The 13,962-nt window shown below is 32.9% G+C and overlaps 1 long non-coding RNA gene across 1 annotated transcript; it reads left to right on the top strand.

Annotated features, from left to right (window-relative positions):
- The first annotated feature begins 1,335 nt into the window (after positions 1 to 1,335).
- Positions 1,336 to 3,135, top strand: LOC134262843 (uncharacterized). The gene is made up of 3 exons (XR_009991123.1): positions 1,336 to 1,411; positions 1,655 to 1,825; positions 3,034 to 3,135. It is a non-coding gene; the product is annotated as an uncharacterized LOC134262843 (long non-coding RNA).
- Positions 3,136 to 13,962: the final 10,827 nt, after the last annotated feature.

Genomic DNA, 13,962 nt, shown 5'->3' with positions numbered 1-13,962 from the left:
TTTAACCCCAACATAAGGTAGTCAGTACCAATTATGGCGTCATTGAATTCAACTATCCCAGATTATAATATACATCAACAAAATTGCTTCGAAATAAATAGACCAAGAAATATCCAACAAGTTTAAGATATTCCTGCACAAATGTCAAAACGTAAATAGTATAGTTACTATTCGTAAAGTTTTAAATTAAAACAGGGTAAAAAATCACAATCTAGTTTAGTTTTTGAGAAAGTTAACAGGATTAGTGCAACAATTTTATGAATTTTTAGAATTTGAGAATTGATTTACAATTAATTAGATAGTATATGGCCCTGCGCTAAATTCGTTTTGTTAATGTGGTTTAATACCTTAATATATACCTTTTTATCTTTTAAATTCATAATTGAAAATATTTGGATGTTATTTAAAGAATACAACTCAATAAAGAAACATGAAGATAATGTACAGTAATTTTTTTAAAATACACTTGAAAAATCATGAGCAAAGCAAAGGAAAACCTCCTAAAACATGACGGAATTATGTGTCACATGGAGTATGCTGTTTGGTCACTCCTACAGCCATGTCCTTGTAATGGTCGAGAAAAGGAAAAATCCAGAGGCAATTTAGTATAAAGAAAATACTCTAACAATTTGTATGGAATAAAATTAAAGTTAAAATTCGATGTAGGGATTAATTGTTTTTGCTGAGAAAGCCATTATATTGACCACAGAAATTGCGAACTGTTAATTTCAAAAATGAATTTTGATATTTCTGTTTAAACATTTTTTGTCCGTAGGTTGTCTCGTTTCAGGAAATATACTTGAGTTTCTAAACAACTCGGAGACATAAACTCCTCTGCAGATGGATATGGTGTATTGCAACATTGTAAATAATAAAAAAAGGGATAATGGAAGGTTTGAAATTATCACGTTTAGCAATATATTTTGCTGTTAGGTTACCCATTAATTTCTGATAAATATCTTAATATTCAAGAGATTTGTCAGACTCTTTTATCACAAGTTCATGTCGAAACAAATATTAAAAAAAACATTTCACTCAATATTATCCTCCCTTTTCATAAATTATTTTCTAAATGTGGAACGATTCAGAACCGTTGCATACTTCCGCGTTTGTCTTTCAGAAAGGTTGACAAATAGTTACAAACCAAATATGAGTAGTTTTATTATAATAACATTGATCATTCTATGCGAATGTGGATATCTTTCAGCTCCAATCAAATGTGACCGGTAGGCAATCTTCTTAGCAGTTAAAGTCAAATGCATGTTTTTGTGAATCTCCTGACTTTCCTTAGTTAACAAAAACATAATTTTATATGGGTTCTATCATCAAAATACATTATCTTTTTGTTTAAGATACCCATATGGATGTTGTCCTGGATATGAATGGAATTACAAGACGGAAAATTGTACAGGTTGTATTGTCTTGTATTATTTTTTTTTCAAAATCATGTATAAAATTTAATTTTGTGTAATATAAAAAAGTTTCAAAATTAATCTTCCTCAAAAACAGTATTTCAGAGTACATTGAATCTTCATCTTAAACAGAAAAAAAAAATTGATTAGCCAACTTGTTATATCCATGCACATGTAGTGGAGAATGAAATACATAGCATTTTAAGCAAACATCTTTGACGTTTAAACACATTTTTTGTTAGAATGTAAGATTGGATTCTCTGGCATCAGCTGTTCAAAAGCATGTGTCTATCCAAGCTATGGGATGAACTGTAAGGAGAACTGTACTTGTTCTAAGGAAAATTGTAACTTTACTCTCGGATGCACATACATCTCTACTGTTAGTCTGTTAATGAAAGAAACTACCTTTACTAGTAAGTATATCAGCAAACAAACTATAATATTTTATGTAAAATATTTTCCTGGTTTGGCCAACTGAATCAAGATTTCAAATCATTTCTAAAGTTCATGTTCCATAAGCATATTTAATAAACAATTAAACATTTAGTTTTAATAAATACATAATTAGTACAGACGTCCAAATTCCTGTTTTAAATTCTAATAGATCAATACGATGGTGATTAGTACCTTAATCGTTTAAAACAATTTCCTCTTACGATACTGCAAGTGTAAAATCAAATGTCACGGTACTTTTATAGGATTAATGCTGTAGAATTTGTGCTTTGCTTAAAATTCAAACAAAGTTTTTTTTTGCACGAAGAATATGTTTAAGGAAATCTTTTTTATATTTTTGTCAAAGTTTTACTATAACGTATTGGATGGTTCTTAAATACAAACATATTACTGATAACTATAAAATATATGGCACCTGATCCAACCTCTGATGTTTCGGAGGTTTGTGTTTGCTCTGCTCTTATTTGTATTGTTTTATGGACGTTGAGATTGAATACTGTTCGTTATCTTCATAACCTTCAACTAAAAAAAGAAACTTTTGTTACACACCAGGGATAAAGAATCTCTTACCTCAGAAGTTTATTTGGCTGATGTGAAATGGAAATCAGAATGAAATTTAAGTAAATATTGTACATTACACAACGACGTTATATTATCAGTTTTACTAAATTGGGATCTATATTACTTATTCTAAATAATGAACACATGTATGGTCAAACATGACCAAGAAATTTAGATAAATAAATACATATTAACTGATTGATAGGTACTTTTTTAATCAAATCATTCAGCTGAAAATTTTCTGTTTTCTTTTTTTTTTGTATATAATTAAACGTCTAGGGAAAAATGTGCATAAAAGTATTCTAAAAAAGAGGACATGTGTAGACTAATAGTTGAAGGAGTTCTAACCTTTTACAAAAATTGGAGTTACTCATGATACTTCAGAATTTTTTTTTTCACACTAAGTTTTATTTTTATTTAGAATTTATTAAGTAAAGGAACATTTCAACAATAAAGTGAATATTTCAGGTGAGAAAAGGCAAACTCATTATTCTGTAGCCGCAGTATCAGACGTTTCACAGAAAGATCAAGGAATGAAGTCGAACATCTCAATAACTATTCTGGGCCTCTCTTCGGTTACAATCCTTGCGTTATTGATATATGGAAGCATAAAGCTTTTGAAATACTTAACGAGATCATCCATTAGCGAAAAACAAGAAGAAGAGGACATTCATTATTTTACGATACAAGACAAAGATCTATGCATGAAAACTAGTATCCATTAAAAGACTAATATTCTATTTTGGACAGATTGGCAAAAGGAAGGAAGACAATGTTTTAAGTAGAAAAGTGCGTTCAGGAAATTTTTTTTTGTGAGGTGTGTATTGTTTCATCATGTATATTATTAGTAACATTAAGTTTCTTGAACATTCCAGAGTGGTCAATATGTTTAGTCATTTTTTCTAGAACATTCTTGAACTTTATTCATGTCCAGAACTTTCCAGGAATATCATGTACTTACAACTTCTAGAATATTCTAGATTTATATTACTGTATAAATATCCTGTCAATTCAATGCATAGATACAATTGTCGTATAAGCATCATTGAGGTATTACTGGGATATAATTTCACTGGGACATTGTGTGCAGCAACGGACACTCTGATGTATGTATTTTTAGATTTTTGCTAAGTTTGTACTTTAAGATTTGTATATTACTGTAAATAAATTATTGTTAAGTTTAAACTGTGTGATTGATCTTTGCTGGCATTTAGGGTTATTCTGACCCATAACAGAATTGGGGGCTGGTCCGGGATAAAGAATTTTTTTTTTTTTTTTTTGCACATTTGCAGTTTATTGTTAGAATTTTGTTTATTGAATCGTTAAATTTGATTATAAGCCAGCAAAAATCAACATGGTATTTTCGGTCACAGACTTTCTTAGTTCACCAAGTGTTCAGGTTTTTGATACATTAAAAAAGGATAACTTGATCGCATTAGGTTTGCATTTTGGGTTAGATGTTAAATCCTCTCAGAGAAAGCAAGACATTAGAATTAAGGTTGCAAACAAACTAGTAGAAGAAAACATCTTTGAAAAATACGATCTTCCAGATTATACAGTTAAATCAGAGTTAGGCTCTTATAAAATGTCAGAATTTCAGTATCAAGTAGAGTTAGAGAAAATGCGATTTGAAAGAGAAAAATTAGAAAGAGAAGATCGAGAAAGAGAAAAGAGAAAGAGGACAGAAAGAGAGCGAGAGCGTGAGCGAAAATTTGAATTAGACAAATTAGAAAGAGAAAGAGAAGAACGAGAAAGAGAAAGAGAAGAGCGAGAAAGAGAGCGTGAAATGAACTTTGAATTAGAGAAATTAAAATTACAAAACCAACCAGAACCGTCAGTTGTCAAAACTGAATTTGACGCAGCAAAAAATATCAGATTAGTTCCAAAATTTCAAGAAAAATCTGTAGACAAATATTTTCCCCAATTTGAAAAAGTTGCAGAGAATCTTAAATGGCCACAACATGTTTGGTCAACAATGTTACAAAGTGTACTGGTTGGCAAAGCAGCTGAGGTATACTCTGCACTAGGGGTAGCTGAAAGTTCAGACTATGAGAAGGTCAAAGCAGCAATATTAAAAGCATATGAATTAGTACCTGAAGCATATAGACAAAAATTCAGAAAGTATAGGAAGTTTGATAATCAAACATTTGTTGAATTTTCACGAGAGAAAGAAGATTTATTCGATCACTGGTTTAGATCTAAGAAACTTGATAAAACTTTTGCTAATTTGCGCCAAGTCATCCTGGTAGAAGAGTTTAAGGAATGTGTTTCTCAAGATTTGAAAACACATTTAGAAGATAAGAATGTGAAAACTCTTGAAGAGGCAGCAGTCATATCTGATACTTATGCTCTGTCTCATAAAAGAATTTTGTATCAAGATCTCAGACTAGCAGTAATTCTACCAATTCAGACACATATAAAAAGAGTGGTTCAGGGTCTCAGTCTTTCACAAGTTCCCAGTCTCCATCCCAAGGTGGTTCTAAGTCCGGTCCAGGACGTTTTGAAGGATCTTCTGGAATAGGGTCGCTTCCTACTTGTAGTTATTGTAAGAAAAAAGGTCATCTGATCAGTGAATGCTTTAAACTTAAGAGAAAAAATGACTTTGATAAAACTCAACCACATGCTTGTGCGGCAGTTAGAGGTGATAGAGAAGCCTTAGTTTCAATTTGTTCTGACACTCCTGATGTCCAGGGTTCACAGTCCAGTTCTATTGATTCTATGGAGGATTATAAGCCCTTTATGTCTCAGGGATTTGTTTCACTCGGTGACTCTAGCGAAATAAAACCTGTCCAGATTTTGAGAGATACTGGTGCTGCACAGACGTTATTGTTAGAGGGCGTGCTTCCTTTGTCTGAGCAGACTTCTACTGGTGGGTCAGTTTTATTACAGGGTGTGGAGCTAGGCGTCATTGATGTTCCCCTGCATAGAATTAGTTTGAAGTCAGATTTAGTTACTGGACCTGTTATCGTAGGTGTTCGACCTACTCTTCCCGTTCCAGGCATTTCTTTGTTGTTAGGCAACGATTTAGCTGGTGGGAAGGTTGTACCTGATCCTATAGTTTGTGAGAAAATCACTTCCAATGTCATGTGCGATGATGAAGATGATGACATTTATCCAGCCTGTGCTGTTACTAGAGCGATGGCCAGAAGACGAGAAATGGAGGCAGACCATACTCAAGCCTTTGACGAGACGAATTCCTCTGTTGATATTGATTTGAATGACACTTTCTTATCTGACCTTGATGGCACTCAAACAAGCATGGAACCACACAATATCAAGAAGCAAGAGAAGAAAGAACTTTTACCAGGATTTGGTGGTGAGGATGATGAGTTGCATCCACCAGAAAGCCAAGGCAAGGACATCCTCAGCCGAGAACGTTTACTCTCTGAACAACATAAAGACCCAGATATCATTCAACTTAGTAAGAGGGCACTTCCACCAGAAGAGGCTACTAAAGTTGGAGAATGCTTCTATATGAAAGATGGCATCCTTATGCGAAAATGGCGACCACCTGACGCTTCCCCAGATGAAGTGTGGCGTGTTGTTCACCAGATAGTGGTCCCAGCTGCTTATCGTCGAGATGTCATGAGTTTAGCTCACGATACACCTATGGCTGGTCATTTAGGTATCAATAAGACTTATAATAGGATTTTGAGTCATTTTTATTGGCCTAAGCTAAGGAAGGATGTTTCTGAGTTTTGTAAGTCGTGTCATGTTTGTCAGATGGTAGGTAAACCGAATCAGAAGATACCATCTGCCCCTCTCCAACCAATTCCAGCTTTTGAAGAACCGTTTAGTCGAGTGTTGGTGGATTGTGTAGGACCTTTGCCTAGGACCAGATCTGGGAACCAGTATTTACTTACCATTATGTGTACATCCACTCGATTCCCTGAAGCCATACCTCTTAGGAATATAAAGGCAAAGAGCATAGTTAAGGCCCTAACCAAGTTCTTCAGTTTTGTAGGAGCACCAAAGGCAATTCAGTCGGATCAAGGCTCAAATTTTATGTCGGGGTTGTTCCAGCAAGTCATGCATGAGTTGGGTATTAGGCAGTATAGATCAACTGCTTATCATCCTGAGTCCCAGGGAGCGCTAGAACGTTTTCATCAAACCCTAAAAACAATGCTGAAGACCTATTGTTACCAGTATGAAAAAGACTGGGATGAAGGGGTTCATCTTGTACTATTTGCTGCACGAGAGGCAGTTCAGGAGTCTCTTGGGTTTAGTCCTTTTGAATTGGTGTTTGGTCATACGGTTAGGGGTCCTTTGAAATTGTTGAAGGAAAAGTGGCTGACTGAGACTAGTGATCTTAATCTTTTAGATTATGTGTCTGATTTCAAAGAAAAACTTTACAATGCTTGTAAGTTAGCACAAGAAAATTTGAAGAGTTCTCAGATGAAAATGAAAATGTGGTATGACAAAGATGCCAGAAATAGGGTGTTTAAGCCAGGTGATAAGGTTCTTGTATTTTTACCTATTCCTGGTCATCCTTTACAGGCCAGATTTTATGGCCCTTATGAAATTGAAAGCAAGATCAGTGATGTAAACTATGTAGTTAAGACACCAGGTCGACGTAAAGAGAAACGGGTTTGTCACATTAACATGTTAAAAGAGTATTTTGAAAGGTGTGACCGAAATTCTGTAAAACCAGTTTCCACTTTAGCCAATGCTAAGACTGTTCAAAATTGTATTGAGAGTGATACGAGTGTAGAGATGAATGAGAAAGATTGTAATCAGAGTGTCCGCTTGAAAAACTCAGAAATTTTGGCTGATTTTGATGCCAAACTTGGACATTTGAACATTCATCAAAAAGAACAAGTTAAAAACTTGATGAATGAGTATCATCAAATCTTCTCGGATGTTCCAAAGAAAACTAATGCAGCTTGTCATGATGTCATAGTTGGCGACGCTCTGCCTATCAAACAACATCCGTACCGTCTCAATCCAATAAAATTGCAGTACCTAAGAAGGGAAGTGCAGTACATGTTGGACAATGACATTGTTGAACCTAGTAAAAGTAATTGGAGCTCACCATGTATTCTTGTACCAAAACAGGACGGTACCTACCGATTATGTACAGACTTTAGAAAGGTGAATTCTGTTACCAAAACTGATTCATATCCAATACCTAGAATCGATGACTGTATTGACAAAATTGGAAACGCGAAATTTGTCAGTAAATTTGACCTGTTGAAAGGCTACTGGCAAGTACCGTTAACAGAAAGAGCAAAAGAAATATCTGCTTTTGCTACACCAGATGGACTTTACCAGTATAAAGTAATGCCTTTTGGCATGAAAAACGCACCGGCTACATTCCAAAGGATGATTCACTCCCTTCTTCAAGACCTTGAGGGATGCGAGGCCTACATTGATGATGTCATCATATACAGCGACACATGGGACGAACATCTCCGAATCATGCGTGCTTTATTTGACATTTTAGCTAAAGCAAACTTAACTGTGAACCTTGAAAAGAGCGAATTTTGTCATGCCTATGTAGAGTATTTAGGTCATAAAGTAGGTCAAGGTTATGTTACACCTATTATGGCTAAAGTGGAAGCTATTGCAAAGTTCCCGATTCCTACAAACAAGAAAGAGTTAATGAGGTTTTTGGGCATGGCTGGGTTTTACAGAAAATTTTGTCCAAATTTTTCCTCAGTTGTAAGTCCACTTACAAATCTTTTACAAAAGAGGGTTAATTTTGAATGGACAAAGGACTGTGAAAAATCCTTTCATAAAATCAAATCTGTCCTTATGAGCAATCCAGTTCTGTCAACTCCAGATTTTTCTAAGCAATTTAAGCTTACTGTTGACGCTAGTGATGTTGGAATCGGGGCAGCTTTGTTTCAAGAACATAGTGATAAGGTAGATAGAGTTGTTTCTTATTTTTCAAAGAAACTTACAAAATGTCAACAAAAGTATTCCACCATTGAAAAGGAATGCCTTGCTTTGTTGTTAGCCTTACAGCATTTTGATGTTTATCTGAATGTTACTTTGCATCCAATTCTTGTATATACAGATCACAACCCCCTGACATTTTTGCATAAATTGTCAAACAAGAATCAAAGACTGACTAGATGGAGTTTGTTGTTACAAGAATACAACATAACAATTAAGCATATCAAAGGCAAAGACAATGTTATTGCAGATGCCTTGTCTAGAGTATCATAAACAAATTAGATTTTGTATTAATGTACATATATTTCATTTTGACAATATAAGTTTTCATTGACATTCAAACTTTTTAAGGGGGGAGGTGTTGTGAGGTGTGTATTGTTTCATCATGTATATTATTAGTAACATTAAGTTTCTTGAACATTCCAGAGTGGTCAATATGTTTAGTCATTTTTTCTAGAACATTCTTGAACTTTATTCATGTCCAGAACTTTTCCAGGAATATCATGTACAACTTCTAGAATATTCTAGATTTATATTACTGTAAATATTCAAAATATTTATTACTGTAAACTTTAAATATCCTGTCAATTCGATGCATAGATAGCATTGGTCGTATAAGCATCATTGAGGTATTACTGGGATAGAATTTCACTGGGACATTGTGTGCAGCAACGGACACTCTGATGTATGTATTTTTAGATTTTTGCTAAGTTTGTAATTAGTGATTTGTAGATTACTGTCAATAAATTATTGTTAAGTTTAAACTGTGTGATTGATCTTTGCTGGCATTTAGGGTTATTCTGACCCATAACAATATCTAAACTCAATATTTAAATTTACCAACCAGAAGATGCTTCAAATATTCGATTAATTCTTTTTACTAGGTTTGATATTCAAAAAATTATTTGATTGCTATATAATGTACTTGTAGAAAATTTAAGCATATTTTCCTGACATGTAACTTATCACGCATTCACTTAACAATCATTTTGGCATTTTTTAAATAAATGACCTGTTACTGAAGATGGTTAGATATTGAATCTCTAATTTGTTATTTATTATTCATTTATCATTATTATTTATCATTATTTATTATTATTATCAAACGTATTCTCGTCCTTCTTCGAATCTCGATTGATCCTTCTTGATTCTCGTACATTTACAGCACTAAAACATAAAAATAGGAAAACTGTGTGGCTTTGATACGCTTAAAACAAAAGACTTTATTTCAAGTTTTTAATATTTTTTGTAAAGTGATTTGAGTTTGTTAGCAGCTTGCTGAAAATTGCACAATACAGAGTTTTGTTTGCGGCTTAATAGTCTGATATACACATATAGTAATATATGAAGTATGTTTACTGATATTTTTGTGTAATTTTTGAAGTTATTTGCTATATAGAATGTGGATATTTATACTGTCTAATGGCTTTTAATAAGTAATCTGTGATTCATTTGCTATGAAAAGTGTTAAAACTGTAAACATATGTACGGTATATTGCGATATGTATGACATAAATTCGTTTATTTGACAAAAGATGTTTATGCTCTATATTCTATGACTTTCATATAAATAGCATAATTTGCTTGCTTTACAGAATGTTAAATGTTGTTGGTGTTAACCAACATGCACTTTATTTAAATTCATCCCAATCAGGAATAACAAGGTGGGTGACAACAGCCAACGAGATTGAAAAAAAAATGAGAGGCTTTGTTGAGATTGTATTTGTTGATGTTTCTCTTTTTCATTCTAGAAGGTTTTAAAAAAAAATGATAAGTTTATTTCAAATTAGAGAACACATTTTATATCACATAATATAACGTTAACATTACAATTAAAAACTACGAAAAATAATCATTTAAAAATGATAACTACGTATCATCGTCTATCAATATATCATAGGACGTAAACTGTAATAGATCATGTGGGGGTTTTTTTGTTTCATTTAAATGTATATAAAGTAGAATATGTCACTTTCAATATTGATTTTTACTGAATTAAGGGGGTGGTCATTAGTAACCTATCGGTGAAACCGGGATTAAAGGTTTCCTCTGTGTCTGTCCGTCAGTCTGTCCCACTTGGTTTTCAGCATTTCTACTAAACGCTTGAAGATATTGAGTTGATTTTTATTATGTGAGTGTATCTTGTTGACTTACAGATCAAGTTTGATTGCATTTAGCTTCATTGATTTGAAACCTAGTGACACACTAAACATAATGAATCATCGTAAAAAAAAATTATAAATACATCTTACGGACCCGGTTTAACAACAGAATGTGTTCTGTCAATCTGTGTATTGACAATATATAGCAAAGTAAAAGGGAGATAACTCTAACTCATAGCATACTACTTCCCAACTACTTGGGAGAGGACTACCTAAGTTGTTAGAACTTGTGTTCGATCCCTTTGACATATTGTCAATAAAATATGTTCAAAACACTTGCCAATATCAACATGGTATATAATTCGTCGAATTTTCGTCTTTATGTGAATTTTTTGGTAGACAATAAATAAATTGTATTGAAATTGAATTGCAATATATCCATCTCCATATGGGTTTTATGTCATCCAGTTGATTCGATACTCAGGAGCATGCTCAACTTAAACTGAACTAAACTACTTCTAAAACATATGTTATTATTTTACGGAGTGCGTGTATATTTTTTATTTTATTTTTCTATTTTTTTTTAAATTAATAAAGCACTATTTATTAATGAAATATATATATTGATTGTTATTATAGCTATTATATATGAATATTTACAAACCCTCTAAATTCATTTTTATTTTTTATATGAAACATCTGTTCAATTTTGCCTGGATTTATCTAAGACAAGAAAATAAACAACAGAATATAATAATTTTAGTGAATGTTTAACAAAAGGTATTTATAAATAAATTTAAAAAAATTATTTTAAAAGCATCTTTCGATTATTTAGAGAATTACACATCTTCCGTCTATTCAACAGCGTTGCTCAGTGGTTAGAGCGTCTGCTCTCTACTCGCGGAGTAAGGAATTGATCCTTAGGTCGTAGGTTCGAATTCAACAGTATACTGCATAGCCCTTTAGACTTACATGTGTAAACCGAGGTCGTATGGCTCACTAAGCGCTGGTATGAAAAATATCCCTTACTACTAAATGTTCTCATGTACTCAGACTTACCCCCAGCGCTTTATATATACTGGAGGTAACGATGAATTTACTTTTTTAATAAGTTTTCACAAGAAGTTTGTTTTGCACTTGTGCCAATTCGATTTCTGTGCAATACTTAAGAATTTCATGTGTCCGTCACAAGATCAACAAAAACATGTGACATCTCAAAAATGCTTTATAATAATAAATGCATTATTCCTTTTAACAAGTTGGCTGCAAGTTCAAACAAGTATTACATGTTAGAATTAAAATCTAGCTCAAAATAAAATGTATATTTTAAATGAATTTTAAGCTTGCAGAGAGCTTTTCCATAACCTCGTATTAAATACGTTAAATTGATAATTGCCTTGATAAAAGAAACCAATCAAACAAGAGGTACTGTGAGCAGTAAGCTCACTAAATGACACCCCTGCCTCCTATATGAATATAATGGGAGTGTCCATGTTTTGTTGTGGGAAACCCAAAATATGTGGAAGATCAAAAAGTAAAATACATGTAGGAGGTCACTTGGACAACATGTAATAATGATTCTGTGAAAGTTTCATCAAATTTCATTTAGTGGTATGAGAGGAGTTGCGGATAAGAGATGCTTACCCCAAAGCAGAACAGACAGACGGACCGACGGACGGATTGACGGACGGACGTACAGCTAGACGGACACAGAGACATACTGATTACTATATAATCTCCCGCTTTTCAAGCGGGGGTATAATAAATGTACGTACATTTTCTTAATTACTCTTTCAATACAGGAAAGAAATTAAGGAAAACTTACATATATGGAAAATAAGTTTATAAACACAAACTAAAAATATGTCCATAGGACATGACTCCCACACCGAGGCTATATTAGTAATGAATCATTAAAATTTGTATAAGTGTATCCTTATTAGTTACTTGAAAATTGATATGTAAAATGTTGGTTAATTAGACGAAAAATTGTCACCAAATAATGTATAAGTACATAATTTAACATAAATGTCTCTTTACTAGTTTCTTTAAGAAAAAACAAAATGCACATTTAGGGAAAGTGAGATCAAGGTCACAGAAAAGGTCGAGGGAACAGGAAAGGTCAAGGTGCAGTTGAAGAGTTCCTACAAATACGTATCAGCATATTAAGTCTGATAAAATATTTTGTATGGTTTATTTTAAATTGAGCTAAACATTAAGTTAGAATGAATGAAATTAAGGTCAAGGAAGAGGTCAAGGTCAATAAATGTTCATGCAGTTAAAAAGCTTACTTTTATCGTTGTATCAACATATAAAGTTTGATAACACTTTCTTGAATGTTTTTTTTTAATCTGGGCTAAACACTTTTTTAAGGAAAGTAAAGTCAGGTCTAGGCAAATGTCAAAATATCTTGATGCAGTTGAATAGCTCTCATCAATGCCTATCAGCATATGAAGTTTGATAAATATATCCTGGTTAGTTTTTGTTTAAAAAAATGAGATTTGAATAGAGCTAGATGGAAAGCACGACGATAGAACTGACGGAAGGACGGAAGACGGAAGACGAGAAACACTATAAGCTCCGGCCTTATTCATGACAGGGCATAACAAATAGCTCCAAAAAATCTACATGATAAATTTACTGAATTTTTATCATAAAAGGCCAAAGGGCCTTAACGGTCAACTGAGAACAACAATTGGAGGATCCATAAACTTATAAATGAAGATTTGTCGCTTAAAAGCAATACTAATTTCACGATTAGGATGAACAAACGTTGTTTTAGCATTTGTCTATCTCGCCCATATTTTCCACTACAGTATATGTATTATCAAGAAAATATGAACAATTAGCCATATATCAATTAATTTTTTTAATTAACACGCTATCACAATCTTTCTTATTGGCCTATCTTGGCCTTAAAATAACATTTAAAGAGATAAGTTAATTTTGTCTCATTTTTATTTTTCTATTATTTTTGTATTATTTACATGTCGAGAATTCAAAATGATCAATAAAGCACAAGTGACCCTGGGGCCATAAATTTCAAGTGCATTCTTGCTTAACATAATCATATACTTCCTTTAATTAAATTTTAACCTGGATCAGAGAAAACAAATGTTCAAAAACATAATGCATTTGCATTATAAAATCAATAGAACCCAGCCAGAATACCAGAATACCAGAACTCCTGACCAAGGTGCTATGAAATTCACAATTTTAAAAGAGACAATCCATGCTCATGTACAAAAGACGTTTTATTTAAAACCCAGGAGCAGGGAAGATTTTCAAAGATCATATGCATTTTCACTATATAATCAATGGAACTCCGTCCTAACACAAGAGCCCAATCCTTGGGGCCATAAAATTCACAATTATAAACACACATTCTTTGTTCATAAAAACTACATGAATGTACTTAGTTAGCTTATTTCATACCAGAAGCAGAGAATATTTTTAAAGAAATAAAGCCTTTTAACTATATTTCACAAAATATAAAATCACAAAATTTCACAATTTGTGTAGATAACTTTATGCTT

This window comes from Saccostrea cucullata, unplaced genomic scaffold (assembly GCF_032062105.1).
Source record: "Saccostrea cucullata isolate Sc308-1 unplaced genomic scaffold, CSIRO_AGI_Scuc_v1 ctg2012, whole genome shotgun sequence".
Taxonomy (NCBI): Eukaryota; Metazoa; Mollusca; class Bivalvia; order Ostreida; family Ostreidae; genus Saccostrea; species Saccostrea cuccullata.
This window is presented reverse-complemented; position numbering and strand designations above follow the sequence as displayed.